The sequence below is a fragment of the Lactuca serriola genome, chromosome 5 (genome assembly GCF_051521515.1).
Source record: "Lactuca serriola cultivar US96UC23 chromosome 5, Lser_US96UC23_V15, whole genome shotgun sequence".
NCBI classification, from domain to species: Eukaryota; Viridiplantae; Streptophyta; class Magnoliopsida; order Asterales; family Asteraceae; genus Lactuca; species Lactuca serriola.
In genome coordinates, this window is record NC_136412.1 from 99693821 (window position 1) to 99707745 (window position 13925).

Here is a 13925-nt window from a genome sequence, read left to right on the forward strand (position 1 = left end):
TGCATCTTTAAAAATTGTGGGCCAATAAAACCCAATGTCAATGATCTTCTTTGCCGTGTAGTGTGCTCCATGATGTCCACCCGTGGGCCCGCTATGACAATGCTTTAATATTTTCCGGCTTTCCTTCCCGAATACGCATCTTTGTATGATCCCATCCGCACAACTTCGGAAGAGGTATGGCTCGTCCCAAAAGTAATATTTTAAATCGGAAAAGAATTTCTTCTTTTGTTGACTGCTAAAATCTTTCGGGATGTATTTTGTAGCTAAATATTTAGCTATGTCTGCGAACCATGGCTCTTCTCCTACGGTCACCATAATGTACTCGTCCGGGAAGTCGTCTCCATCTTTATCTTCTTGCAATTGCGGGTTCTTCAGTCTTTACAAGTGGTCAGCTGCTACATTCTCCATTCCTTTCTTGTCTCGTATCTCTATGTCGAACTCTTAAAGAAGTAGCACCCATCGTATCAGTCTTGGCTTGGCATCCTGTTTTGCAAACAAATACTTGATAGCTGAGTGGTCAGTAAAGATTGTAGTTTTAGATAAAACCAAGTAAGGGCGGAATTTGTCAAAGGCATACACCACAGCTAATAATTCTTTTTCAGTGGTGGTGTAATTTTCTTGGGCTGGGTTTAGAGTCTTGCTAGCATAATATATGGGTTGAAAGTGCTTATCAACCCGTTGACCAAGGACAACTCCTAATGCATAGTCACTAGCATCACACATAATCTCAAAAGGCAAGTTCCAATTTGGTGCAATAATGATCGGGGCATTAGTTAATTTTTCCTTTAAAAATTCAAATGCCTCTAAACATTCTTTAGTAAAATTAAATGGTACATCTTTTAGTAGTAATTGTGTTAGAGGTCTAGTTATTTTGGAAAAATCTTTTATGAAACGCGGGTAAAAACCCGCGTGTCCTAGAAAACTTCTAATGCCCTTCACATTAGTTGGTGGGGGTAATTTGGCAATGGTGTCAATCTTTGCCCGATCCACTTCAATTCCCATTTTGGAAATCTTGTGGCCCAACACTATACCCTCCTTGACCATAAAGTGACATTTCTCCCAATTGAGGACCAAGTCGGTTTTTTCACACCTAGCAAGCATTAAGTCAAGATTAGTGAGACAATCATGGAAAGAAGATCCCAAAACGGAAAAGTCGTCCATAAAAACTTCCATGAATTTTTCCACCATATCGTGGAATATAGCTGTCATACACCTTTGAAAAGTCGCGAGTGCATTGCATAACCCAAAAGGCATGCGTCTATAAGCAAAAGTCCCACTTGGGCAAGTGAATGTGGTCTTTTCTTGGTCCATTGGGTCTATGGGTATTTGAAAATAACCCGAGAATCCATCTAGAAAGCAATAGTAGCTATGGCCCGATAGTCTTTCTAGCATTTGATCAATAAAAGGTAAGGGAAAATGGTCTTTACGAGTGGCATCGTTTAGCTTTCGATAATCGATGCACACTCTCCAACCGGTTACCGTTCGTGTCGGTATTAGCTCGTTCTTTTCGTTGGATATGACCATCATCCCTCCTTTCTTGGGCACCACTTGGACCGGACTCACCCATGGACTGTCGGAAATGGAATAGATAATTCCCGCATCCAAGAGTTTGACCACTTCCTTCTTGACTACTTCTTGCATGTTTGGGTTTAACCTTCTTTGGTGTTGTACAACCGGCTTTGCTCCTTCTTCCAGATTGATCTTGTGGGAGCAATAAGATGGGCTTATTCCCTTGATGTCGGTGATGCTCCATGCTATGGCCTGCTTCCGCTTCTTCAACACTTGCACGAGCTCTTCCTTTTCAGAATTGGACAGGTTAGCAGCTATGATTACAAGCTTTTGGTTGCCTTCGTCAAGGAAGGCATACTCCAAATGTTCTGGTAAAGTTTTAAGCTCCGATTTTTGGTTCTGACTGTTGGACTCGCCGAGTGCAGGTAGGGTACTCGGCGAGTTGGTGGCTGTATTCACGACTTCTACCTTTTCTGGAGAGGTACTCGGTGAGTAGATCGGTCCTACCCGGTGAGTAGGACTGTCAGTGTTCTTCACCAATTCTTCATAGTCCGCTTCTTCCAGCAGTCTTTCAATTTCCATCAAGTCTTTTTCTGGATCAAATTCTTCATTCTCAGTTGTGAACTTGATGGAATCTTTAGTTATGCATTCCTCCAATAATCCGTCTAACATATCGATTGAGAATGTCGTGTCGTCACTGTTCCTTGAATACTTCATAGCTTGGTCTACCCCAAATGTGACTGAATCTTCTCCTACCCGCAAGGTGAGCTTCGAGTCCCTCATGTCTACTATAGCGCTTGCCGTGTTGAGGAAGGGCCTTCCAAGGATGATTGGTACTGGTGGATCTGCCTCCATGTCTAGAATGATAAAATCAGCAGGAAAGACGAATTTGTCCACCTTGACTAGTATGTCTTCGCATATGCCTCTTGGGAAGGTGACTGTCTTGTTTTCCAAGTGAATTGCCATGCGAATTGGCCTTGGTTCCGGGAGATCCAGCTTCTTAAAGAATGAATATGGCATTAGGTTCACACTTGCTCCAGAATCGGCTAAGGCATGAATGGTGGCTAAGTTGCCAAATTGGCAAGGTAAAGTCAAACTCCCCGGATCACCTTTCTTCTTTGGTAGCTTATTTAGCATAGCAGCTGAGCAGTTTTCATTGAGTACTACCTTCTTCACTTCTTCTATCTTCCTTCTATTAGTGAGAAGTTACTTAAGGAACTTTGCATACTTGGGCATTTGCATGACGGGTTCAATGAAGGGTATGTTGATTTGAAGAGTCTTGATATGATCTAGAAACTTCTGATACTCCTCTTCCTGCTTCTCCTTCTTAGCTCGGGTTGGGTATGGCATTGGAGGCTGGTAAAGCTTTTCAGGGACCTGCTCGTTGGTATTTGTTGGTGTACTCGCCGAGTCCATACGAGGTACTCAGAGAGTAGGGCTGTCAGAATGTATGCTTTGGTTTTCTGCTTGCTTTTGTGCCTCCTCCTTATGTGATTCCTTGGATGCCTCAGTCTGAATAGGTGTCAGGGGAGTTATTATCTTCCCACTTCTTGTTGTGACTATGTTTATGTGCGCGCCTCGTGGGTTATTTTCAGTTTTGATAGGAAGTTCGCCCGGTGACCTTTGGTTGATTTGTTGAGCAAGTTGCCCAAGCTGTGTTTCTATATTGTGGATCGATGCTTGCTGGTTCCTAAGCATGGTCCTTGTTTCTTGAATTGCAGCATCATGATCACTATGTCTTTTTTCTGAGACAGCTACAAATTTGGTGAGCATTTCTTCCAAGCTTGGCTTCCTCTCTTGTACCGACTCCTCCTTTTGGTAGAACCCTCTCCCTTTTTGCCTAAACCTTTCCTCCTTGGCTTTCTTGTACTCTTCATAAGGGAGCCACTCTTTCTTTTGTTTGCGCCAATCTTCATCATATCGGTCTCCACTTGAGTAACAGACTTGTGCCTTCTTGTTGCCATTCTCATCTAAATCACAGTCTCTAGTGAGGTGAGGCCCATTGCAGTTTTCACAACCCACACGAATAGCATGGATTGTTTGATCCATCTTATCCATCCTCCTATCCATGGCTTTTAGCATACCCATGACCGCGGATAAGTCTTCAGTAGCTGCATAAGCGGCTCCCCTAGTGACATCATGTCTAGGGTTGTGGTATTCTCTAGAGTGTTTAGAAAATTCTTCAATCAATTCTTTGATCACCGGGGGGCGGCTTCTTTGTGAGCGGGCCTTGCGAGTCTAGTAACTGCCTGGTTGTGACATTGACTCGATCATAGAAGATGGATACTTCTTGCTTGCTGTTTAGGTCATGGTGTGGGCAGTTTCTTAGTAAGCTATTGTACCTCTCCTATGCTTCAAATAGCGACTCTCTAGCTTGTTCAAAGTTAGCAATGGCCTTCTTCAATTTGGCTATCTTGGAGGGTGGGCAAAAGTGATCAATGAATTCTTCTTTCATCTTGGCCCAAGTGGTGACTGATCCAGGGGGAAGTGACTTGAGCCAGTCTTTTGCAGCACCTTTGAATGTCACTGGAAGCATACGAAGTAGCTGAGTCTCGCGGGGCACATTTGGAACATTGAAGTAATCAGCTACATCATTAACTTCGTCCAAATGCTTGTAAGCATCTTCATGGTCTTTTCCATAAAAAGGTATTTCTTTAAGTAAAGCTATGATATGACCCTTTAGCTCGAAGGTAGCGATCGCGGGAATTGCGGGTTGCACAAGTCTCGGGCCAGTGTCGTCGCGCATCCTCTTCTTCCATTCTCCCATGGGGATTTCATCAATGTTAGCCATTGTGATAGCTAACTCTTCCTCGGACTCGATTTCGTGCTCGTATGTCGGGTCCTCTTCTTCCTCGGTCTCGTACTCAATATCTTCCTTAGTCAGTTCGTCGATTACTAAGGAAGCCCTGGATGCTCCTGATTTGCTGCTCTTCTTTTTCCCAAAAACAGTCTTCAAATTGGACAAAGGTGACTTCTTTGGTGTACTCGAACTCTCCACGTCCTTTCCTTTGTTTCTTTTCAATGCGGTTTCGGGATCTTCAAACGGGGGTACCAGCGGGGTGTTTGATCCTCTGGTCATGAAAGTCCTGAAATAAACAAGATAAAAACGTAAAAAGAACAAAAAAATGTACTAAAAAAAATTCGAAAATTAACTGCTAAATACGCTTGTACTTGCCGAGTAGGTGCGACTGCACTCGGCGAGTATCAGTGTGCTTTTGAAAAATTATAAACTTAATATTAAAACTAAAACAGATGCTAAAAACTAATTACTAACTACTAAATTGCAATAAAGTAACTTTATGCAAGTAAACTCACACAAAGGATCGAAAAAATTAGGAATTAGATTAATTATTTAGAACCGTTCCTCGGCAACGGCGCCAAAAACTTGTTGTGTGTTAGATGCACTTGTTTTATCCCTACTTTTCATTAATAAATTTAGCACACAAAGGTAGTGAACCTGTCTTTTAGTGGTATAGTTTAGTAAGTGAGGTATCGAACTCAGGGAATGGAAAATTAAACTAATAACTAATTTTAACTAAAACAATTAATGAAAGTAAAAGGTTTTTCTTCTAGTTTTGCAAGACTAGAAACTTAAGCACACATAAACACTTAATTAACTAAATAACTAAAGCAGACAACTAATTCACCAAATTTGATAAAGATGTTTCTATTTAGGTTCAACTAATTCACTCCTATGGTTATTTGTATTTATGATAGATAAATTGTTATTGGCTACCAACTATAGTGGTTAGGTTCATGTTCATTACTCCTAACCCTTAGACAATTAACTAATTTAAGCGGTGATCAAGTGTTTAAACTAATTAATTCCCTAGATTAATAATTTGGATTAAATAAGATTTGTAGTGGTTAATCAATTTAGTGGTTCAATTAACCTCTTGTTTGATGGTTTCTCAAACAAGCTCACACATTAATCTAATAATTATCTCATTAATCTTAGTTTCATAATCATTATTCCTAAGCATATGAGTTAGTCTTCACATAGACATATGAGGTTAACAACTAAGAGATGTTCATGCAGCTTAATTGTCTTCCAATTAACAGAAAATAATTGTGATTAATGCATAAGGTTCTTTAATAAACTTAATTTAATAGATCACCAATAAACAATTAACCAAAAGCTAATAATTAAACCATAGGAGTTCCTTGGTATTCCCCAAACAGAAACAAAAACGTATTTAGCTCATAGTTGCAGTAAAAACAAACATAAAAACAAGTTTAACTAGATTAGACATACTCAAATCCTAAAGCTAAGTGGAATGATTAACCTAGTTGCTTCAATTCTTCAAAAGGTTGAAGATTAGAATTCCTCAGCGTCTTCCAGGGTTCTCAATCGCAGAAGGATCTTCAAAAATCGCCAGAAAAGTCGTCCCATCGGATAAAGGCTTGGTTTTTATAGATATCTCAAAACAGGGTGTACTCGGCGAGTAGCAGACCCAACTCGCCGAGTAGACTCGTTGTTATCCGTCTTAAATCAGGAATCGTGGCTATCTTCTGGAATATTCAGCTGGACTCGCCGAGTAGGCTCGTGTACTCGCCGAGTAGGTAAGTTTTTGTCCCTCAATCTTCACTCTTTGGTCTTTAATTTCTTTCCCTTGTTCCCTTTCACTCCCAAGCATGTATTTTGGACTGAAAATAAAATTTAAACAATATTAAGTACCTTTTGTCCATATTATTCACATAGTTAGTTAAAAACGAATAAAAATGTATACTAAATAATTAACTAATTATGCACATATCAAAAACAACATTCCAACCCTATCAATTAACCATTCTAATTCCAGATGCATAACTCCAGCTAAACATAATCATTACTCCTTTCCGGAGTCCCCGCGACTCACATTCCGGCCTCGAGTAAAACCCCCGAAGCCTCAATCTAGAACGCATGTGCCAGACTTTCCCGCTTAACCCGCAAAATGTAACAAGTACATAACATCTCCCTGATCCCAGATAACTGCAACCCTCTGCTCATCATAATATGTGCCAATAACAAGTCCCGATACTGGAAAGCTCGACCAGCTCCTCTCCTACCGTCGTTACAGCTGCTGAAGCTGCTGCGGTAGCCGTCTCAACAATGACTGCATAGCGCTCGTCAAAATACTCAACCATGACAGTCTTGATAGGCCCAACATCTACAGCAACTGTCCCTGGACAATCTCGATCACCTCCTCCCGGAGGGTCTCACTAACACGATCCTCTGACAATACGGGATCCTAACCTGGATCCGGTCTCAAGATGTTTTGTAACCACAATTCTGGTAACACATCAGAAAGGTCTCTCATAACCCATATAATGAAAAAGAGACTGTGACAACCCGAAATTTCAATTCTGAACAAACCATATCAAGCCAATAGAAGTTAGAATAGTTACAGAGAATTTTCAGACTTTTGAGTATTTCAGGTTTAGCACTTAAGGAGATATCAGGAGAGTGGATGCACTAGGGTTTTGTGCAACACTGTTATTCCAATACTCTAGGATATTAGAGTTCATTATAGGAATAAAAATATTTCTGCCAAAAATCTCAGGACTATATATAGAAATCTGAACCAAATAATTCATTAGTTACATTTCCAATTAGAGAAAAGCCAAATTCTCTCTCATGGATCTTCGGGTTTTTATCCCAAATCGTGAGTACCTTTCTCTAGTTGTATTATATGGCTTATAATGTGCTTAATAACATCAATTTCATAACAAAATAACTAGATTCGAGAGTTTACCGCCCAAGAACACCTTGGGGAGTAAACTCCTAAAAAGATTCCTAGTCCTTCCCCCGTGATTTGTAACTACCTTAGGCTTGTATGCTAGTGTGTATATGACTAGAAAACATCAAAATCGGATCAAGACCCCAAGATTTGGGAGTTTACCGCCCGAGAACACTCGGAGAGTAAACTCCATTTTAAGGGCCAAAAGTGTCCCAATGTCCCTCAAAGCCTTAGAACTCAACATAGGGACTAGCATTACATGTTTTAGACCACAAAAAATTAAGAATCAAGGGTGAAAGTGAGTTCACGGCAAGTACAAGCGTATTTAGCAGTTAATTGGCTGAACTGAGAGTTCACCAGAGGGATGACCGTCGCCAGTAGTAGACGCTTTACTTTATTTTCCTTGTTAAAAGGAATCGTGTTTTTGTCTATGCCCTATGTGGCATTCTCCTATGAAATTATCTAGTACTATAAGTACTTTTGGTTAGATCTTTATGCTGTCAAGAACTATCTTCTCTGGATATGATGTAAGACCTCTACAAGGTCATTTTCCTGAATCTTTACGTCATGAATATCAAAGATATTGACAGCCGGCTAACTTCTGTGTCATTCTTCATTCAAGTACTCTTATTATACTTTCATTGGAGTCTATCTGAAACCTGCTTTAGTCAAGTCATTGGACTATAGTAATTTAACTCCAGAGACATTTCCAAGTCTCTTTTAGTGGTTGGATCCTGTTATTCACCAACCCACAATACCCCGACTTGAACGACAAACGTCTTGAGACCATTCTACGAACTTACTTCCACCCATTACTAGGATTGCATCATAGGGATGTTGGTCAACCCTTCATAAACACACCTCCAGTCAGTACTAGGACTGCGTCATAGAGATGTAGGTCAAACCTTCGCGAACGTACTTCCATTCCGTGCTAGGACTGCATCATAGGGATGTAGGTCAAATTTTCGATAACATACTTCTATTCTTTACATAAACAGTCGAACTACACCTAGGGTGAACCAGAATCGCTCACAAAATCCTTATCTTTCGAGTTACAGAATCATGTCGTCATCCGGAAACGATCAGTCGAGCAACGAAACCCCTACCCTCCATATTGACGCCGCTACATTACAAGCTGCAGTAGCAGCTGTTGTGACAACTTTCCTTACACACATCAACTCAGGCAACACAAACAAGACTGAAAAAGGAGTCGAGAGTTCCGATGGTAGTACCAACTCGGGAAACCAACAAATGGCAACAGTCATGGACTTGCGAAGCCTAAAGACCAAAAGGAAGAGATGATATCGTAAAGCCCTAAAGGAGCGCAAGAAAGCCCAAAGACTTGCCATGCCATAGCCACCAGTGGCAACTCCGGCAGAACGCTTTAGGAAGCAATTTTCAAAGTGGAGTAATGAGGAAGGCACTCGTGTCCACATAACACTGGCTAAACACCGCACTCCCGCCACAAAAGCTGGTACTAGCCAGTCATGCCACCAATGCGGGGAGATAGGACACTTCAAGAAGGATTGCCCCATAGCAAAGAACTCTGGCGCAGATGGGAAGATTCTCAGGATCACAGCTGCAGGAGAGCCTACTCCGGAACCCTCGTTAATGTAATTTAGGCGTTTTGTTGTATCAGACTTATAAACTATCCGAAACTAGTGCAACTAGAGTCTTACCTTTTGCGAGATCCTGTCCATATAGAGATTCTCATGCTGCGTATACTTGTCTTTTGTAATATACCTTATTCGCAGCAATGGTCTTGTTGTAAGTCTAAAGTAGTGTAACTCTGTTGATGGTTGCACGGTTGTGTTTTGTCTGTAAACGTCTTATGTTCAAATCTAATGTCTTTAAGTTTCAGTATGATTTCGACATTATCATACGACTGGATTCAGTTTGATCTTCATGAAAACAGCTTCATGCGTACATCTCTTTCTTCTAGATCGCTTTTCCAGCGAAGCCGTCATATCAGAACACCGAAGTACTCATGCCAGGAGTACCTCTTAGTTATTTTCTTTCCGAAGAAATCCCCGAAGTACCACTCGTGCAGTACGTCAAGTTTAATCCAAGGATTCATGCGATTGACCTGTCGCTGAAGAATGTATACATAGGGGTGATATATAATCAAGGTTCTACAGGTTTAGAATTGATGATTCCACTTTAACTTCTTTTTCCTCGATGGGATATGAGCTTAAAGAAGAATCAGTTATTCGACTACCTTTTCAATCTTAGTTATATATGACTCGTATACACGATATTGTGATCATTGAACCAAGTATGAATTCTAATATGAACTTCAGGACGGAGACTGCCCAAGATTACGAGCATCGCATCGTCATGTGAACAAACTTAGAATCCAGTATGACTCCTGTAAACAGATCGCCCTATAGTCTAAACACCTACGGAGATACAAGAACAGCCCGGACAACTTAGCGAACTACACATAAATAGAATTAGAAGACTAGGCTTCTCACCCTGGAGAACCCCAGACTTTTTCTTCCAGAGATCGACAGATTGTTGCATTGTATGTTCCTCGACTACCAAGGACTCCGTCAAGATTTCCATTAGAAATCGTTATCTCTGCATCGCATAGATGAATTGGTTGAGCAAACACAAGGAAAGAATTACTTTCAGGAATGGACCTGAGATCCGAATATCACCAGTTTGAGTGTTAGGAAAGTATGTCCGAGAGACTTCCTTCCGAACTCGATGCGGACACTTCGAGTCCGTAGTGATACCCCTCGGATAGGACCAATACACCCATAGTATTCATGAGTTTAATGAGTAGGGTACGTCTTTCTTATTTGGATCAGTTCGTCATTTCACCACGTAATGACTTACTTATCTACCCTCATAGTAAGAAGGAACCCATGGAAACATTACCTTCAGAGGAACTTTCGAGAAGTTCTCTAAGCACAAATTTTGAAATTAAAGAGTTAGGTTCCTATGACACATTGTTAGTGATGTGAGAAATTTTGAGTACTCTTACAATTTGTCAAAACCGTTGAGAATTTGTCGAAACCAGAGATGCCGGCAGTCATTCGTCAAATTCTAGGTCTTACAGACCTACTGTCTTAGTTCATCCAGAACCCCTCGCAATTCACAGGAACCATTTCGACTTTGACCCAACAAGGGGTGGCCTTTGACTGGGAAGTAAATCAAGAGAAGGAACCTTTGGGATTCCAAGTGAGAGACCAATTTCTTTAGGAAGTCTCACTCTGGGAACGGATTAATACGCTTTGTAAGCGTGGAAAGCTAAATCCAAGATAGATAGGACCTCCGAGATTCTTACCATAATCGGTCTTGTATCTCGCAAACTAGACCTACTCCGCGAACTCAGTAACGTACATCCTACTCTTCGCGTCTCGATTGTGAAACCATACCTTTCCGTTAGGACTCTTGTAAGTCCACTGGTCGAGATCCTCTCCTTCGTATTAGGACTATTGTGACCCTCGACCGAGAGGTCAACGGACGAAGCAACGCCGTCGCCAGTTAGTGAAGGTTCGTTGGGATACCAACCGAGAACCCGATTTCACTTAGGAACGCTAGAACCAATCGATTAGGAAGTTTCCTCCTCATGACTCGATCATTCGTACCTACTTCCTTATCTAAATTCTAATTTTGGGACGAAATTCCCTTCAACAGGGGGATGATGTGACAACCCGAAATTTCCATTCAAAACAAACCATATCAAGCCAATAGAAGTTAGAACAGTTACAGAGAATTTCCAAACTTTTGAGTATTTCAGGTTTAGCACTTAAGGAGATATCAGGAGAGTGGATGCACTAGGGTTTTGTGCAACACTGTTATTCCAATACTCTAGGATATTAGAGTTCATTCCGGGATTAAAAATATTTCTGCCAAAAATCTCAGGACTATATATAGAAATCTGAACCAAATAATTCATTAGTTACATTTCCAATTAGAGAAAAGCCAAATTCTCTCTCACGGATCTTCGGGTTTTTATCCCAAATCATGAGTAGCTTTCTCTAGTTGTATTATATGGCTTATAATGTGCTTAATAACATCAATTTCATAACAAACCAACTAGATTCGGGAGTTTACCGCCCAAGAACACCTTGGGGAGTAAAATCCTAAAAAGATGCCTAGTCCTTCCCCTGTGATTTGTAACTACCTTAGGCTTGTATGCTAGTGTGTATATGACTAGAAAACATAAAAATCGGATCAAGACCCCAAGATTTGGGAGTTTACCGCCCAAGAACACTCGGAGAATAAACTCCATTTTAAGGGCCAAAAGTGTCCCAATGTCCCTCAAAGGCTTAGAACTCAACATAGGGACTAGCATTACATGTTTTAGACCACAAAACAATTAAGAATCAAGGGTGAAAGTGAGTTCACGGCCAAGGAGATTCTTGGGCCGTGAACTCCATTTTTATGTGCCAAAATGACTTAAAAACCCTCCTTAAGCTAATAGACTAATTTGGGCATGTACCTAAATGAGTTTAGGGCTAGCTAAGACACTTAGAACACCAAGAGTAAGGTGTTCACGGCCCAAAAGGTTCTAGGGCCGTGAACTCCATAAAATGGTGCCAAATGGTGCCATAAACTCTTCTAAAGCCAAGTACAAAAGCCTAGTTTAGTTCCTAGTTAATTTAGAGACTTGAAAACACCATAAACATCCTCCCAAGGGAGATTATGGCCGTAATATCCAAGGGATATGGTCCCAGGGCCGTAAACTCCTAAAAGGAGTTATATTATGCCCTAAACTCTTCCATAGACGAAGCCATTAAGTAGAAATGCTTCCTAGAGTCTTGTAGAGCATCAAACACAACATGGTAACCTAAGTATGAGCTTAAGGTCTTAAACCCATGAGTTTACGACCGTAAACTCATTTGGTAGTGTTATTAGGGTCGTGAACTTCATGGTGGAGTTTTCCTAGACCCCTACACACAATAGCTTCCCCTACAAACACTTAGATGCAATCCTAGAGGCTAATAACACTTGATAAAGGTGTTTAGCAAGTCCTAGCGTGTCTTGAATTGTTTATTAGTTGTTTATAGACTAATTAGTTACATATATGTGAAATTATATGTTAACTAGGATCATAGAGTGTGTTCAAGACTTCACTTGACACCTAGCGGTCCTACCTCTTCAGTTCATCCGTATCACCCACCACAGGTGAGTTCATACCCCTTAATCAATGATTTAAATGTTTTTAAATGTTTTATGGGGGGGATACAAGTAGAATCATGCTAGTTATTATATCAATCACATGTGATTAATAAGCAGCATATAAATGATTTGCTAGACATTAGCTGTTTTACCAAACAATTGTTATTTAAAGGATTTTCATATACGTTTTATATGTTGAAAACTCCTGATTTAATTGTTCATTATACACTGTATGTTTCATTTCAAACTCATTTACAATTGTTTTCAAACAAATGTTTCTTTTTATTTAAAACTGTTTTGTTAGATAAATACTTCCAACCCATCTTATAGATTGACATCAAGTCGATCTTTTCTTAGATAATAATCCTGTTCAAAAGGTTTTACAAAACTTATTTTATGATTTTATATTGTTAATTGCATGCCTATATATGTATGGTTATATAAGAAATGTTTAAAGAACTTAGGAAGGCTATTCACCCTATTTCCTTTTCGCGCTTGAGATGTGGTCTGGTGGGATATCGGGTATTCATCCGAAGGTCGTTTAAATATTAGTTATATATCATGTGTACATATATAGTCATAAAGGTTCTTCCAGTTAAGTTCAATACCCTTGGGTAGCAAGGGTACACATCCATGTCCATGCGTACCAGTTACATTACTAGTAAGCTACCGTATGGGTAGTTTAGGAAGATACTAGGACTATTATTAGAACACGATATCATACAATGAGTCACTTCATTCATGAGTCAATACTTGCTAGATAGAGAGAACATACGTTACAGCTAGTACACACAGTACATTACTATACATGCTAGATAGAGAGAGAACACACGTTACAGCTAGCACATGCAGAACATTACAGTACATTACTATACTATTACATAGATATGTTTTACATGATTACGCTTACATGAGTACGTTTACATATATTCGTTTACATGAGTGCGGTTACATATACTTTGATAGGACAGACATCATTAGGTGCTATAGCATAAAACAAGTTTAGTATCTAACTATACCGATGAATCACAACGCATTGTGGTAGTTATATCGGGTATACATGATCATAGTAATGTGGATGTTCACGGCTTGCATACAGGCAGGCGTCGTGTAAAGGTCCCAAAATCCCTTTAACAGGGAAGCGTTTAGCCTGGGATCTAGCCATCACATTAGGCCTTATCGCTCAAATAAGGCAATAGGAGTACAGAGGTAGTCGCTTATTACAAATACTACAGTACTTACGAGATTACCCTAGACTTAAGGTAATTAGTACGGTTGTAGTTCGACACTACACCATAGTACTATATATTTTTCCCATTAACATTCACTTCGTGAATTTTCACACGATGCACGGTAATGTAGAAACTATATTTTTGGATAATGATAGTCAGATTTGGGAAAATACACACTCTTACAAGAGACACACACACAGACACTAGATGCCTTGGTAAAAGGATACCATTAGTAGGAAACATAGGGCTTCCTAGGATCATACAAAACATTTTCATACTTATACGAGCTTTCTTTAAAAACAATGTCAAGTCTTTAATTACAAGTTTTACA

The 13925-nt window shown here is 40.1% G+C and overlaps 1 non-coding gene across 1 annotated transcript; it reads left to right on the forward strand.

Annotated features, from left to right (window-relative positions):
* Positions 1-3812: 3812 nt before the first annotated feature.
* Positions 3813-3916, forward strand: LOC145056171 (small nucleolar RNA R71). Its single transcript, XR_013685703.1, has one exon. It is a non-coding gene; the product is annotated as a small nucleolar RNA R71 (small nucleolar RNA).
* Positions 3917-13925: the final 10009 nt, after the last annotated feature.